The 15,369-nt window shown below is 38.2% G+C and overlaps 1 protein-coding gene across 1 annotated transcript in view; it reads right to left on the bottom strand.

Moving 5' to 3' along the window:
* Window positions 1-2,866: 2,866 nt before the first annotated feature.
* Window positions 2,867-15,369, bottom strand: part of LOC309545931 (twist-related protein 2-like) — a 102,176-nt gene continuing 89,673 nt past the window's right edge. Inside the window, exon 2 of the mRNA XM_082245369.1 lies at window positions 2,867-4,293. The gene's annotated coding sequence lies outside the window, so the exon portion shown is untranslated. The remainder of the gene's footprint in view (window positions 4,294-15,369) is intronic.

Below are 15,369 nucleotides of genomic sequence, written 5' to 3'. Positions count from 1 at the left end.
TGTCTTCATTTTGCTAGAGAAATGAAGAAGTTTAAATCTAGGAAATACAGAAACTACCAGGAATTTTTATATTAAATACAGAAAATGTGGAAAAGCAATATGTTTATATGGGTATTTCTAGCACAGTCTTTATTGAAATTCTCCCCTTCTAGAAAGCTAGTCAGCAGTACATCCAAGCAAAACAAACAAGGGAGATACAAGTACAAGTATAAATTGTGGTTTTCTTTATAGGCAATGTGCTGACACTCTATCGGGTGTCCTGTCACTGTAACACCATGCGCTTTCTAATCGCTTATTATAATGCAAAAGCAAACAAGTCTCCTTAGTGATAAGAAATATCTGTTAGTTCCTTGGAAAAGCCTAAAATTGTTGAAATCAGTCAATAAAATAGTTTTTATTTAGTTTTACTGCATTTAATTGTATGTAATGTAACAATTTTAGTTCTCACATATACACAAACTGCTTTACGTTGGTGCAATATTCTAATGCAACCAATTACATTCCGGATTATCTTATTTTATCTAAAATAAAAAACAGAAGCTGATTTTGGGTTATTTTGACCATTGATCACTCTACTCTGTTACTACATATAATTTGAAATGTCTAACGCATGATCAGTTTTTAATATTACACAGTGCGCTGCAGTATAGAATAGTATTGAATAATTCATTTGAGTTAGGCCATTTACCCTTATGTGGCAACAGTGTGTGTATGTGTGTGTGTGTATGTATGTACTGTATATACTGTATATATATATATATTAGTGATCGACCGATATCGTTTTTTCGTTGCCGATACCGATATTTTGGCCATTGCATATCGGTATCAGTCGATATTGGCCGAATTTTTTTTTGACAGGTACTTTTGTGGAGGGATCTGGGGGTCTAAAAGACCCCAAACCCCTCCTCTGCACTTTGGCAAGTTTGGTTGTTTTGAATGCTGTCATTTTTTTTAATCTGGTGCCAGACAGTACCAGGAAGTGATGTCACTCATGACATCACTTCCGGGTTTTTGCATTGAGACCTGATCAGAGTCGAATGCGGCTTTGATCGGGTCTTCGGCGGGCGTGCAGGCTGGTTGCCCGTACGGAAGACCCAGACGAGCCGCGGAAGGCGGCGGGAGGGGGGGGCGCCCCCTCCTGCTTCTTGTAATGACAGCCGAGCGGCTTCTCAGCCGCATCAGTTGTCATTACAAGACAGACGACCGTCGGCTATGGACGCCGGTACTGGGGTGATGCCTCTAGCTGCAGGCATCACTCCGGTACAAGCACTTTCCCAAAATATCTGTAACCTCTGGGGCCGATTCCGATATATCGGGAAAAGTATATCGGGAAAAGTGCATATCGGCCCTCGATATATCGGCTTTACTGATAATCTGTCGATCCCTAATAAATGAATATATACATATATATAAACAGTATATATACACACACTTATACTGTATGTCTAAAATTATATTTGTACTACAGAACATTCAGGATTTTTCACTGATCCAAAATGATGTGCCTATATATGTCTAGCTCCCATTAAGGAAACAGGTAAAAGCTATTGCTGGCCTGCAGTGTGGCTGATTGTCTTCCTAACCCACTGGCTGCTTTTGATGTCAGGAGTCAGGACTCTATACTGTATACTTTTTCTGAGCTGATGCATCAATAAGCATTGAAGCAAGAAAGTTGAACAGCATGAAACCCAAGTAGCTCGATTTTGCAGGAGAAGAGTAAAAAAAACCTTCATATATCCTTCACGAATAGTTCCTGATTAAGTGGATGTTAAATTTGTATGATTCCAAGAATTGAAAAGCATAATAAGACTCACATAGTTTACTCAATAAATGTACTGCTTTAATTTTGGCACCATGATGAAAATCAGCAAGGCACGTAAAAGAAAATTACAAATAAAGTTTATTCCTCATTCTACTCTCAGTATTCAGTTTTCTCATTGCTTTTTTATTTTTTGAATTCCTCACAACTATTTCTTTCATATATGATATGGCAAAAGAAGAGTAACCTTTTGTGAGAATTTATTCCTGCCTTCTTTTCTGTGATACCAGAAAGGCGTCTTCCATGGTGTAAGGCCTGATTCACACCAAGGCAGGTTGCAGTTGATGCATATTCCAGGTGCATTTTGCATTTTTCTATACACGTTTTAGATCCATTGAAGTCTTTGGAGCCAAAAACACAACCTGCTGCTCTGTGGCTCTTTCCATAACATGCACAGATGTGAACAAGGCCCATAGGAAACCATTGTAAATGGACTGTAGTGTGTTTCTGCAAAACTGAAAATGCAGTATAAAATTCATAGGTGTGAATCAGGCCTCTGCCCCTTAGCTGCCAGATGTGTTTTGAAAGGAAAAAACAAATCGCACCTTTGGAAGGTAGACACTGTACTTTTTCCTCATTAAAACATATTTATTTTGAAAGCTTCATGTTCAAATCCTAGTCTACCAGTTCTACATCTGTGCACCTCCATTCTCTTTGTATATCACCAAGATTTTTTAGGAGCTTGGCTGTGACAAGGTAAGCAGTTATTAGAAGCTATAGAAAACTTCAATATATAGAACCTTTGTACCTTTATAATGAAAAACTCAAAGACCTAAGATGTAGCATAGAAATGCTCTTCACTACTCGGCTCTCCTCTGTTCTATGCAGTGTTTATTTCTGATTTTCTCTCAGCAACTGTGCAGCAGTGCCAGTTCTATTGGGGTTTATTGAAGACCCCAAATGGGCATTGCAGCACAGATGATAGAAGAAATCCAGATGTAAACGCTGCCTGGTTCAATGGAAAGCTGTGCAGTGTATAACGGGTGTGTGCTACATCTGAGGACTGTTATTAGTTACAATAGAAAGGAGTGGGGTGGAAGTGGTGTGGAAGAACCTGTGCAGGATTTGTAATATAAAGGTACACCTGTACTTCAGCATAGGACATTTTCTTCTTCATTTGCCTTTTCCTGAAATTTCAGAATTTGTTTTAGGGAAGTATGGGTGTGTTTCATATGTGTGCAACTGCATATATGTGCAGAGACAAATCAAACTAAAAAAAAGAACACAGAAGATGAGTCTTTAAACAAATTGTGACAATTTAGAACACAAAGTGAACCAGCTCACAGGAATGTGTGCACTTGTGCTGCAATAGTAAGGCAATGGATTACGCATGAGAAGCTATTTACATCGCTATGTGTTCATATGGGGTAACATTTTCCCTATGTTTTTGGCATTTTGAATCTGCTATGCTGTAATTGCACATCCTCCCATAAGTCTTCAGCCACTAATACTATACTTTTTCCACTTATAGTATACATGTGTGGGAATAATATTCATCACATATTTATTGGTTGTCAAGATGAGAAAAGACTTTTATTACATTTTACTGCTGCAGGTACCTACAGACATTCTCCTCACAGAGTTTGTCTATTTTCTGTGCTACTTCATTTTTTAAATGCATCATGCATCATTAAATGCATCACAGTTTACTGTCAGAAAATGTTATAACAGTAAAAGCCTAGGAGGCAGAGCGGACAATATGCTAATACCATTGCTCGATTGCTATGTTATATTCTACTATGGTTATTTTATTTTATTCTATGTCTTTTTTTTTCCTTTAAAGCAGATTGCAGTGTCTTCCCTTTTGTTTAACATAATTTTTGCTCATCATATTATGATTATTTTAGGTACATTGTACTGATGATCCTCTGTATTTCTGGTGTAAACTGGAATGACAAAGGGTTCTTTATTTCAAACAGAAGTTGTCAGGGCTTCAGAGTATACTGATGCTTGTCCTAAAATATACAAACGTTCCTCTTTTCATGAATGATACATGCAGATAAGCTGGAGATATGTGCTAAGCAAACACCATCATGTCCATAAAGCTTGGAGGAGAGTATATAGACAGGTAGCCGGTTTTATGTGGCGTAGCTTCACAGAAACGTTGCTTGAACTTTTGCTTTCCAGATTATCTTTGAAGAACAGGCCAACATTTGTTTGGCTTCCTAATTTTCCTGAATAAATAATTTCCACAGGATTTCTTTACAAGTGGTTGAGTGTCCACAGTTGATTTTTACATTCGCAGAGTGAAAAGCTCAGCTGTGATTTTCTTGCATCCAAGATAACATATTATACTTCACAGATCCTATTTTTATAATGGTCTTCCAGAAGCATTATCCAGGTTCAATGGCAGTATTGTCCTGTCAATGAACTTTTGTAGGGTCCTCTAGCTGTAGGAGAAGTTGACAAGTTGGAGCCATCAAAGGGAGCAGGTGACCATTTCTTAGTCCTTTTGATGGCCACTCCTGGCACTCCTGTTGAAAAAAAAAAATGTATTCAGTTTACCTATGTATTTGTTTATTATATAGATCGTTAGGTTGTATATGATGAACCTATGGTCTGTTATTTTTTTTCTTCTATTATTTACCCCATGAAAGTATTCCTGTATCTACCTGTTTAACATAATTAAAGATGGCCTAATATTACAATTCACACATTAATGACGTGTCAGTATTGCAAGATCATTATTTTGTGCACCCATTTAAAGTAAATTTTATCTGTCTATATTATACTTAGGTTTGGGACTACTGTAGTAATACCGTCTGCTCTACTTAACTGCAACGCAATATATGTGTTCAGTTTTAGAGGAACCTAGATGTCAAGTTTCCTACCTCTGAATATTGCATAAAAAACATTGGAGAATTCAGTGTTGGTAGGTATACAACTTGAAAAGTTACAAAGTGGGTTGGCCATTAGGTCCTGCATTAGACTTAAAGAAGATGTACACCCAGTTACTAAAATTGCATATAAGCTTCAACATGTTAATGCAATTCCAAAAGTCATTTTAAGTCTCTTCAAATATACAGCTTTAATTACAATAACACCCATTGATTCTGCCATAAAGGTCTTCATTCAGACACTTCCTGTTCCTGTTTCATTGTGTAACAACTTTCTCACAAATGTTTTGGAACACATATTATATTTTCAATATAAATATATTTCCTGTTACAAAGGTCAAACATTAGTTTGAATTACTGAATAGACATGGTATTATTACTACAGTCTCCAAAAGAATTTATAGCCCATATATATATATATTTTAGATAGATAGATAGATAGATAGATAGATAGATAGATAGATAGATAGATAGATAGATAGATAGATAGATAGATAGATAGATAGATAGATAGATAGATAGATAGATAGATAGATAGATAGATAGATAGATAGATAGATAGATAGATATGTTTTGTTTTTGTTTTGTTTTTTTTTTTGTTTTTTTTAACTGCTAGTTTTGTGAATTTGTAATGTCTTTGGTCCAAAAGTGAGATTTATCTGTTCAATAGGGTATAAAACGGAAAGGAGAGAAAGCAAAGTTTTGGTTGTTTGGAGTTTGGTGAGTGAGATGAAGCTCAGCTTATTTCCATCATCCAATAATGTGCAAGCAAACATGCTGTTTTCTTTTAATTTCCCTTGCATCTAATTGGGTACTCTTTACAAAGTGAAGCTTCACAACATTAATTAGGCTCTGAGAAAAATGAGTGCAACTGCGCTTGCAAAGTGCACAGTCTCTTTGCCTTTGGTAAATCCACCCCTGTGTGTCTCTTCTATAAATGTTTCTTACTTGCCTGCTAGCATTTTTGGTTTCTAATTTTACACTAAGTTGCACACACAGAGTATGTTTTGCAGGCACTCCGTAAGTTCGGGACTTCAGTATTTGATTTCAGAATTGCAAGGAAAATTCCAAGCCTTAGATCAGCTCTCTATCCAAAATGTATTACCAAAGTTATGTGTTAAAAATCATTTGTTACTCATACTCTTTATTAATTACAGTACAAAGGAATACAAATTATGTGTTGTAACAGCAGTTTTGGTTATGTGTTTGGGTACAATTTCAAATTTGAGATTTAACAAAGGTCTTTTTTTCAACCCTGCTAACCAAACAACTTAGAGTTAACAATCATCTCTAAACACATGTGGGTGGAAGGCAAGGCTTGTAAACACAGAAGATTCATCAAAAAGAAATGTCTGTTTATTACAAAGTTCCCAAAGCAATACCAATGACCCTTTTCAACATTTTGGCAAGCTTTTAGTCCATTGTATTAGTGCTTGGAAACATGTGCTCTGCAAATACTCACTTGCCAGTAATAAGAATTTAACAAGAGGAGTCAGATAAATTGTGCCCCATCAAAAGGGAGGAGAAAATTGTACACAGAGAAAGCTGTGTCCTTCACCAAAACCAATTGGATCCTCACACACATGTACATTCCTGTAGCTGTTCGGTCTGGCAAATTTACTAGCATGACATCATATGACATGTAAAACTATAGAAATAAACTAACAAGATTTATTTTGGCATTGGATTGGAAAATTGAAGTATTATGATTCATTTTTTATTTTTCACAAAAAACATTATAACTATTTCTAAATGCCATCGAAGTAAATATGTATAATTGCTTAAATATAGTAGATATTCACTTTTGGGGGCATGTAACAAGTAATTATATATATATATGTAGCACCTCCTAGTGTACATAGTTAGGTAAAGTTAGTTTGGCTCATAAGTAGCTAAAGTGAGCATGTCCGTGGGGTTCAAGTTCAGGGCAGGCTGACGGGCTCTGCAGGTCAGGCCTCTGTCACCTTCCCCTGGTTCTGGAAGTTTCCAGAAACTTCTAGAACATAGTGGGTGGAGGTTTAGAGGCAGGGATCTAAATATGTATATGGGAGTTTAACTAATCCCCAGGCAGGAGGACTAGAAGGGTGGTAAGATGTACCCATAAATATTGAAAAAGCTGGCTAGTGGGGTTGTTGCTGGTTGGGCTATGCTGTACTGAGTTGATCCATTGAGCTATTTTCCACTAAGGGGACTTAGAGCTCCTGCATATAGTTGGGACTTTGCTATTTTCCACTAAGGGGACATAGAGTTCCTGCCAGGGGCGTACCGTGGGATTGGCCAGAACGGCGCCCACCGGGGGCGCAGGCCGAGGGGGGCGGAAAAAAAACACTCAGAGTGTAGTGCAGAAGCAGTGACTTACTGCTCCTCCCGGTCCTCCGTTCAACCTGCGCCCCCCGGGTCCCGCGGTCAGCGCCCCCCCCTTCCCGGAAGCCGCCCGGCCATCATGCTCGCTTTGTGTCCACTGTCCAGACTCCAGACTGACTGTGTGTCAGACTCAGAGCTTGGTGCGATGGGCGGGCCGCCGCCTCCCCTCGTCACAGGGCTCCGCCCACATGACTCGTCATCAGCAGGCTCCTAGGCAGCTCCAGGCTCAGCAGGCTGCCGGTGGAGGATGAAGAATGCTGAACTCTCTCTGCCAGTGAGGAAAGCTTAGCTGGCTCCCAGGTACCATGAGTATACCATACTATATATATATATATAAACATATATATATGTATGTGGTCTCTATACTGCAATATATATATATATACACACACACAGGATATGGCATCCTCTATACTGCACTATATATATATATATTGCAGTATAGAGACCACATACATATATATATATATATATACACATATACACACAGGGTATGGCATCCTCTATACTGCACTATATATATATATATATATATATATATATATATATATATATATATGTATTATATGTATGTGTTCTCTATACTGCAATATATATATATATATATATATATATATATATATATATATATATAGTGAAGTATAGAGGAGGCCACATCCTGTGTATATATATATATATATATATATATATATATATATACATATATACGCATGATGTGGCCTCCTCTATAATGCACTATATATATATATATATATATATATATATATATATATACACACAGGATATGCCATCCTCTATGCTGCACTAAATATATATATATATATATATATATATATATATATATATCTAGTGCACTATAGAGGATGCCATATCCTGTGTGTATATATATATATATATATATATATAGTGCATTATAGAGGAGGCCACATCATGCGTATATATATATATATATATATATATATATATATATATATATATACACAGGATGTGGCCTCCTCTATACTGCACTCATATATATATATATGTATATATATATATATACATACACACAGGATGTGGCCTCCTCTAAAATGCACTCAGTCATATATATATATATATATATATATATATATATATGCAGGACGCAGCCTCCTCTATACTGCACTCTAAATATATATATATATGTATACACACACATGATGTGGCCTCCTCTATACTGCACTCATATATATATATATGTATATATATATATATATATATATATATATATATATATATATATATATATATACATACACACAGGATGTGGCCTCCTCTAAAATGCACTCAGTCATATATATATATATATGCAGGACGCAGCCTCCTCTATACTGCACTCTAAATATATATATATATGTATACACACACACACATACTGCACTCATATATATATATCGGTGCCACCTTATCAGGGCCCATCAGTGCCGCCTCATTAGCGCACATTATTGAAGGAGAACAATTACCTATTTGCAAAATGTTATAACAAACGAAAAAAAGTGTTTTTTTTTATAACCTAAACATTATCTTTACAGCCCATTCACACTGCCGCGGATTTTGTGGGGCAACCTGTGAAGTCGCGGTGCACAGCGTGCACCGCGACCTCGGCGCGTCTTGCAGGGACTTCATATAATTGAAGTCAATGCAAGTCGCCTCCAGGTCACCCCAAAGTAGTACAGGATCCTTTTTCTAAGTCGGAGCGATTTGTGTCGCTCCTATTAGAACGGGTCCTGTACTATTCAATGGCGAGCGACCTACCGCCTGACAAGTCGTGCTAGTGTGAATGGACCCTTAATGGATACTCAGACGATTAAAAATGAATAGAAATTGATGTAAAAGACAAACAACAGAACATCTAACTCTTTAATGATGGGGGGGGGGGGGGGGGCGATACAGCTTCTCGCCAAGGGCGCTGGAGACCCTAGGTACGCCTCTGGTTCCTGCATACCGTTGGGACTTTGCTTTTTCTACAAAGGAGAAATGGAGCTCTTAAAAACAAATGGGATATTCGCTACTCCATTAAGGACTGACATTATTACTGAGGGAGTACAGTCTCTGATCCATTTTGCTACAAGTTGTACATAGAGAAGTTGTCCTCCGAATTGTTGGTGACCTCAGTTTGAGCATCCCATAACCCCTTATCCCCATCCAAGTTTATATTCCCTCAATAAAACATAAAAACAAGCCCAAGGACTGGTTATTGACTGAGAATGCAAATTGGAAAAATGTATGTTGCCTGGCTGTGCAGGATTAGGGGGATCCAAAACCTAGCAGCCCTCTAGGGGTTAGTGCTTAATATACATAAATTATTCAGTCAGCTTTTTTGCTAGGTCCCCATAGGAGGTCTGCATCTTCTTTCTTTACATTATACTGTATCTTTGGGGCAAGAATTGGTGTTTGTGCCTCCCCTGTATGCAACAAAAAGAGTTACTAAAAGGTTGTGACCTGGTGTGAAAGCACTGCATATTTTCCTTCTACTTTTAATGTAATGCACACTGGCTCAGACAGATGAGGTTGATCTTAGACATAGCTGTCTAAGTATAAAATGTACACACATGCCCATTTACACCCGCCGGTCCATAGAGAAAAATTGAGGTTTCCGATTGCGTCTGCCTAAAAAACTGCCAAGTGAACCCGATCAGAACGTCCCGTGAAAGGGGCCTAAGACAAAAGTCAGATTTTAGGCATTCTCTGCAACAGAAATTTCCCTACGGGTTAATTACTTTTTTAGAGATGCAGACTAAATTTTTCTCATCAGACGAATATAGTATTTATTTATTTTCATGTGTTCACTTCAAGCATATGCTTCTTTTTTTTATAGGCACAGGGGCTTCTACTTAGTCTGGGTGGTGACCCTGCATTTTTTTCTAACATCTTTTTGAGTTGAACCCAGCTAGGGTTTGCTGATCCAAATCACAGGTGCTCCCCTGCAATCTCCCAGACTTTAGATTAATACCCAGAGATGGTTTGGGCATCTTTTAAGAACTCTTCAAAGTTCATACAAATTAACTTAAGGCAAACCTAGGGCATTCTGTTGGGATTATATCTTCCCAGTTACTTTTCCAGGGAAAACTTGACTATTACCAAGCTTTCTGTTTTGCCCCCTTCTTTCTCTAGCCCCTACAGTATTTAGGAAAACCTATACTGTGTGAGATATCTTGGCTGCCATTGCTGACTTCTTTCCTTTTAAAAAAGCCTGACTGGCTTTGGCTTCAGTACTGTAGGGTTAATTTACAAAAATTATAGAGCGCAAAATCTGGTGCAGCTCTGCATAGAAACCAATCAGCTTCCAGTTTTTTTTGTCAAAGCTTAATTGAACAAGCTGAAGATAGAGGCTGGTTGGCTACTATGCACAGCTCCACCAGATATTGCACTCTCCAGTTTTATGCTGACCATACATGGTTAGAAAATCATTTGAAATGCATTTGATACGCTTGATTGTTCTACTTTTGAAACAATAGTGGGCTAACGTCATGTCGGATTTTTTTTAGTCTAAATTATTAATTAATTTTTGAAATATAAGTAGGTGAATCGATCGAAAAGAGTTCGAAAAATTGTTAAAATGTAACCCTGGATCGTGTAATTGATCAACGAAAAATCTACCGTTTATGTTGTTATCAATCTATAATATGTCAATAATTGGTTGACATCTATTGATGCCGTTATCGCATGCAGGTTTGACAAATTTTTCTTTATTCAGACCGTTTTTGTCTAAAGATTTTATAACCATGCATAGCCAGCATTAGTAAATCAACTCCTAATTTTGTTCTTGTTGCAGGTCAGTGACTTAGAAGGTACTGCATACATCCAGTCAGTTAGGCAACTAGAATATTTAGCAGAATAGGTAAGTATGGCAGCCACCAGTGCAAGTCTTCTTGTTTGAAAATAATGGTGGCAGTTGATGACATTTCAGCCTTAGATTGCATTATATCATCAGTTAGGATATAAATGTTTGGTGGAATTCTTCAGTTTATTTCTGTGCAGGATTTTAAGTGTTCAGCTACCAGCAAATAAATATCCTTAATATCCCTAATATTGATCACAAAGTATTATCCAGTAATATATTGCCTTTTTTGTAGTCTTGGGTGGCAGACTTATTTATGACACTCTAAAGTCATTTACATTTAATGACAGTTGAATATATAATAGCAAGACATTTATTTTAATTCCAAAGGATAACCATATAGAAAAACCCTGAATGAGCTGATGCCAAAATTGTAATTCAACCATCAAGTATTAGTGCTGTTATGTCATGCATGATGATGCAGTTTAAACCTATTGGGTTAGAAATTAAAAGCAGACACAGAGATTTCATTCATTCACTTTTATGCCTCGTACACACGATCAGATAATCAGACGATTGCATAATTACAGCCCCACATTCAAGATTTTTTTCACATTTCTATAGGTACTTCCTGGTTTCCAGGCCTGTGCAAATTATGTTATACATCCCAGGAGCCTTCAGGGTGTTTTCTCAGCTAAGCACACCCTCCTGCCTGCTTGCCTAAACTAAAGGCAGATAGAATCCATGAAGTAAATGCTACATTAATTATTTGCCCTAACCCAAGATGGCCATGGCCAGAAATGCTAGGGGAGTATTTTTCAAAGTTATTTCTCAGCAAAATAAAGCCTGTAGACATGAATGGATGGGTGAGCTTGCTTTGAATATCATAAATGAATTAAACACTTGCAGACCATGCTATAGCCGTATGACGGCTATAGCACGGCCAGACAGTTCTGGGAGGGCATCATATGAAGTCCTCCTGCGATCGTGCCCACTGATCCTCGAGACACAGCTGATCACAGATCAGGGTAAAGAGCCCATTAGCGGCTCTTTACCACGTAATCAGCTGTGTCCAATCACAGCCGATCACAATGTAAATACAAGCTGGTTATCAGCATTCCTTTCCTCATGCTGTCAGCATGAGGAGAGGAGAGCTGATAATCGGCTTGTGTAAAAGGAACATCTACACTGATATTCAGAGCACTTATTATCAGTGTTCTGATTATCAGTGCAGTCCCAACAGTGTCCATCAGCCCAGCCTATCAGTGCCAACCAGTGCTGTCAATCAGTGCCCACCTGTGCTACCAATCAGTGCCCATCAGTGCTGCCAATCATTGCCCATCAGTGCCTCCTCATCAGTGTCACCTATCAGTGTCCATCAGTGCCACCTATCAGTGCCGCCTATCAGTGCAGTCTCATCAGTGCCTTCTCATCAGGGCCAACTCATCAGTGCCCATCAATGCTGCCTCATCAGTGCCCATCAGTTCAGCCTATCAGTGCCCATCAGTGCAGCCCCATCAGCGTACATCAGTGATGGAGAAAAATTACCTGTTTGCAAAATTTTACAAAAAAAAACTATGGTAAAAGTTTTTTTTATTTTTATTTTTTTCAAAATTTTCAGTTTTTTTCCATTTATTTAGCAGTGGTGATTAAATATCACAAAAAAAAAGCTCTATTTGTGTTTAAAAAATGATAAAAAAAATTCATATAGGTGCAGTGTAGCATGAGCGCGCAGTTGTTATTCAAAGTGTGACAGCTCTGAAAGCCTAAAATTGGCCTGGGCAGGAAGGGGGTAAAAGTGCCCAGTAGGCATGTGATTAAATAGCATTTTTGGTTTGTGGTGCTCAGATGCAAGGTAGTTCCGCTTTAAGACCATGCATTGATATCTCTAAACAGTGCCACACATACCCAGGACACTGCTTTGTCATACATGGTAATTAAACTGTGTTTGTTCTTCAATGGAGTAGGGAGTGGTTAAAACCCCTGTCGAGGTGTTTTTCCTTTCACTTCTTGTCCCAGACAAACAACAGAGGAGGCAATATTTCATACTTTGGGGAATTCCCCTTTCACACAGGCGATCCGATCCGTCTATTCGTTTTCCAGGCAGACCTGACAGATCCTTCTCTGCACACAGAGCGGAGATGGAGCTGTCATCCGCCTGCATAGCGGGGATCGGCGGATCGATCCCCCACTGAGCAGAACAGACTCCGTTGGGCGATGCGCCTGTGAGAAAGGGGCCTTAGGCAGTTGTTCGCAGAATAGGTGTCCCCATTGGAAAATTTCTTCTTACATCTTGCTTTAGAGACAACTCTAAAATTTTCCCCCCACTCTGTTTTTCAGTGGCAATGATCATCAATACAAATATAGTGGTGCCTCCCCCCTAACGGGGACACAGACAACAATTGAAAGTTGAAATAAATAATAATGTGTGCTGGTGCCTTATAATGTCTTGCCCCCATTCACTATTTGCAAATACAAAAAACTAAAAACATTTTTTTGGACTTTAAATGAGGTATAGCATTTGCATAAAAAGGTTTATTAGGCAATAAATGAAAATACTTTACATAAATAAGAACATTTTAAAACAGAAAACTGATTTGTAAACACAAATACAATATTCATATGATAAACAAGTTCCACTCTTCCAAGTTTTTGACAAAATATAATTATTGGTACATCCTTTACTCAACACATTTCATGACAATAAGCTCACTTCTTCAGGAGGAGATGCTCATTGTAGAATCTGCAAACCAAAAAACAGCTTCATAGTGTATGTTCAAAAATTCCCTCAAAACAGGGGAAGGGTGGAGATGATGTGATATTTATACATGCTGTATAGATATCCATTAATAGAACAATGCTTACAAATCAGCTATATAGCAGTCTAAGTTTACACTTCCAAATGGAAACCACTGCCAGGTGTCTGGCTTGAGAGTGGTGGGGGGAAAACATGGCACCCCAATGGGAAAAGCAGCAGTACCTAAAATTAAATGCAAAACCTAAAACCACCAATGTCCCCGGGTTACAAACATCTGACTTACAAATGACTCCTACTTACAAATGCAGGGAGACAACAGGAAGTGAGAGGAAATCTCCCCCTAGGAAGGGAAATTCACTTTTGTAAGTGTTATCGTGGGGAAAAGGTGTCTCCACTGAAGCTTTATCACCAATCCTTGTTTCAACAACAACCCAAAATATTCTAAATCCAATTGTCATGGGGACAGAATGTGAGGTGAAATCTTCTGAACAGGGGCACAGACAGCAAAACAAATGTTACAGCGGTGTTAACCCTTCCCTATGCTATCCAAAAAACTTAAAAAACATTTTTTTGGCCGGAGTTACAGTTAAAAAATGTACCTGTTTCGACTTATGAGCAAATTCAACTTTAGAACAAACCTACAGACCCTATCTTGTTTGTAACCCGGGGACCACCTGTATACCAGTAATCAAAAAGCTTCGAGCATGTCACTTCCGACCACCTAACTTCTGATAACTGGAAAACACACCAGCTGCTGGTTACGGCAGAGCGGCTGTGGAAGTTCAGAGATAGTCTTGTGGGCTGTATTAGAGCCAGTGGGGCACCATTTATTTAAGAGGCCATTCGGTAATGTTTTTATGTTTCCTCAAATCTAACAAACTTGCTACACTATGAGAACTTTTTTCTTTTTGGGCATAACTGATATACATATATGGCGGATGCGGTATATCCGGTTCCAGACAAACGCCCCATGTACAAATTACACATAGAAAATGGCGAGGCTAGTACATCCGGCTCTAGGACTATAAAACAACGTCATCCACGTATGCAAATTTCCCCTGAAGAAGTCACGTGAGCAATCGTGATGTAACGCGTAGGGCATAGCACCGGAAGTGACGTTACGGGACACGGATGTAAGTCCCGCGACTTATCGCAAACAGGCTCAGAACGGCAGTTTTAAATGTGAGTTGATTTTTTTATTTAATAAATTTTGGATTGAAATATACTACACTGGCCCCTTATTTCGAGATCCGAGGCACCACCAGAGGGCCCCCAATCTGATACAGGGGGATTATACCATCATCCCCTATATCCCACCATATACATCCAAAGAGGAGAGGAGGAGTGATCGGATCTTTTATAGATCTAAAGGCGCATTACCTGAAAGGTTGAGGTGAGCATGTAGCAAACCCATAGATAAGGAGCACCAAAGAGCACCTTTATAATCGCACGGTGTATAGGTGGAAAAAACATCACTGTGACACCTGACAGAGGAAGATCAGCGTTCCTTGTTTCCTCTGTTGTTTTGGGACACTTGAGCACTTTATAATATTATTTGGCACCTTATCCCAGGATTTGAAACACACAGACCTTGGTTTACATTTACACTGAACACTTTATTGGCACATTTATATATCTGTGTAATTCTAATGAACACATTAATAATGAACACATTATTACCATAAGCACCTTAATATATTTTGTGGATTAATTTATTTATACACTTGTCTATATATTATCGATTTATCTTTATTTGATTATATTGTAGATCATTATTATATTATTTTATTTG

The sequence above is a fragment of the Pelophylax lessonae genome (genome assembly GCF_965119305.1).
Source record: "Pelophylax lessonae genome assembly, chromosome: 2".
Lineage (NCBI taxonomy): Eukaryota > Metazoa > Chordata > Amphibia > Anura > Ranidae > Pelophylax > Pelophylax lessonae.
This window is presented reverse-complemented; position numbering and strand designations above follow the sequence as displayed.